General features: G+C 44.5%; 1 pseudogene; it reads right to left on the bottom strand.

The window, feature by feature from the left end:
• LOC122151555 overlaps window positions 1-2,624 on the bottom strand; it is a 7,383-nt pseudogene that overhangs the window by 573 nt on the left and 4,186 nt on the right.

Below are 2,624 nucleotides of genomic sequence, written 5' to 3'. Positions count from 1 at the left end.
CCCTTGGTTCCTGGACCCCTGAATCCTGGCTATTAGAGAAACAGCACAATATATTGGATGCTGGTTTAGAACACATACCTAGAGACATTTTCTCTAGAGAAAATTGCCCCAACCCTTCAAGGTACTGTCACCTAGCTGGTACTATAATTGTGTTTTTAGTAGGCCATTCCATTTTTCTATCAAACCAGCTACTTCAGGATGATGGGGAACATGGTAAGACCAGTGAATTCTGTGAACATAAGCCCACTGCAACACTTCATTTGCTTTGAAGTGAGTCATTTGATCTAAAGCAATGCTGTGTGGGATACCATGATGGTGGATAAGGCATTCTGTAAGTCCATGGATGGTAGTTTTGGCAGAACCATTGTATGCAAAAAAGGTGAATCCATATCAAGAATAAGTATGTATTCCAATAAGAGCAAAACACCGTCCTTTCAGTGATGGAAGTGGCCTAATGTAATCAACTTGCCACCAGGTTGCCAGCTGAGCACCCTGAGGAGTGGCTCCATATCATAGACTCAGTGTTGGTCTCTGATGCTAGCAGATGGACATTCAGCACTGGTGGTAGCCAAATCAGCCTTGGTAAGTGGAAGACCATGTTGCTGAGCCCATGTATAACTTCCATCCCTGCCATCACTGCCACTTTGTTCATGAGCCCATTGAGCAATGACAGGAGTACCCGGGGGAAAAGGATGACTGGTTTCCACTTAAAGTGTCATCCTATCCACTTGATTGTTAAAATCCTCCTCTGCCAAGATTATCTTTTAGTGGGAATTCACATGAGACACAAATATCTTTACTCCTTTGACACATTCAGAGAGATCTATCCACATACCTCTTCCTCATACATCTTTGTCACCAATTTTCCAATCATGCTCTTTCCAAGTCCCAGACCATCAAGCCATGTCATTGGCCACAGCTCATGAATCCATATACAATCGTCCATCCAACAAGAATGGCCATTTCTTGTTCCATGCAATGTGAATAGCCAGATTCATGGCTTGAAGTTCTGCCCATTGGGAGGATTTCCCTTCATCACTGCCCTTCAGGGAAGTCCCAGAAAAGGGTTGCAGTGCTGCTGCTTTCCACTTTCGAGTGGTGCCTGCATACTGTGCAGAACCATCTGTAAACCAGTCACGAGTTTTCTCTTCCTCAGTCAACTGATCATAAGGAACTCCTCATGACACCATAGGTGCAGACCGAAGAGAGACAGTAATGTGACTGGAGTGGAGAACACAGGTATTTGGGACACTTCCTCATGCAACTTACTTGTTCCTTCAGTTCCTGCTTGAGGCCAATCTCTTATATACCACTTCTTTTTAATGATGGACTGCTGCTGTGCATGCCCAACTTTATGATTCTGTGGGTCAGACAACACCAAGTTCATGATGGGCATCTCCGACATCATGGTGACTTGGTGGCCCATGATTAGGCATTGAATCTCTACTAAAGCCCAGTAACAAGCCAAAAGCTGTTTCTCAAGGGAGAGTAGTCATCTGCAGAGGATGAGAGGATGAGAGGACTTTGCTCCCAGATCCCAAGGGTCTGCATTGTGGTTCACCAATAGGGACCTGCCAAAAACCCCAAACAGCATTTCTATCTGCCACAGACACTTCAATCACCATTGGATCAGTTGGATCATATGACCAAAGTGGCAGAGCAGCATGCAAGGCAGCCTGAACCTGTTGGAGAGTCTTCTGTTGTTCTGGGCCCTACTCAAAACTAGCTGCTTTCCAAGTCAGTTGATAAATAGGCCAAGGCAATACACTCAAATGAGGAATATGTTACCTCCACAATCCAAAGAGTCCCACCAGACATTGTGTCTCCTTTTTAGTTGTTGGGGAATCCAGACTCAATAACTTATCCTTCACTTTAATAGGAATATCTTAACTTGCCCACACTGCTAGACCCCTATAAATTTCACTGACTTGGAAGGTGCCTGAGTTTTTGTCTGGTTAATTTCCCACTCTCTAACACACAGATGTCTCACCAATAAGTCTAGACTCATCAATACTTCTTACTTACTAGGTCCAATCAGCATAATGTCAATATAAAGGACCAGTGTGATGTCTTGTGGAAAGGAAAGGTGATCAAGCTCCCTACAGACTAAATTATGACATAGTGCTGAGGTGTCAATATACTTCTGTAAAAGCACTGTGAAAATATATTGTTAACCTTGCCAGCTGAAGGTAAACTACTTCTGATGGTCTTTTGCAATTGATACTGAGAAAAAGACATTGGTCAGTTCAATAGCTGCATACCAAGTACCAGGAGATGTACTAATTTGCTCAAGCAATGAAACTACATCAGCGACAGCAGTTGCTACTGGAGTCACCACCTGATTAAGTTTATAATAATCCACTGTCATTTTTCAAGATCCATCTTTTTTTTGCACAGGCCAAATAGTCACTAGTGCTCAGACGGCTCCCTTGCTACCATCCCAAGAGGGACCGGGTCTCCGGGAGCAGGGTAAGCATAGGCGGGCTGGTGCTTACTCACTGATCTGCACTGAACACTTTCCCTTGTTACCCTCCCAAGAGGGACCGGGTCTCCGAGAGAAAGGTAAGCAGGGTGTAGCACAGAGTAGCAGGCCAGAAGAGCAGGAGAAAGGGGTAAAACCCAGG

This window comes from Orycteropus afer, unplaced genomic scaffold (assembly GCF_000298275.1).
Source record: "Orycteropus afer afer isolate SDZICR_OR568_19922 unplaced genomic scaffold, OryAfe1.0 scaffold00555, whole genome shotgun sequence".
Classification (NCBI taxonomy): domain Eukaryota; kingdom Metazoa; phylum Chordata; class Mammalia; order Tubulidentata; family Orycteropodidae; genus Orycteropus; species Orycteropus afer.
This window is presented reverse-complemented; position numbering and strand designations above follow the sequence as displayed.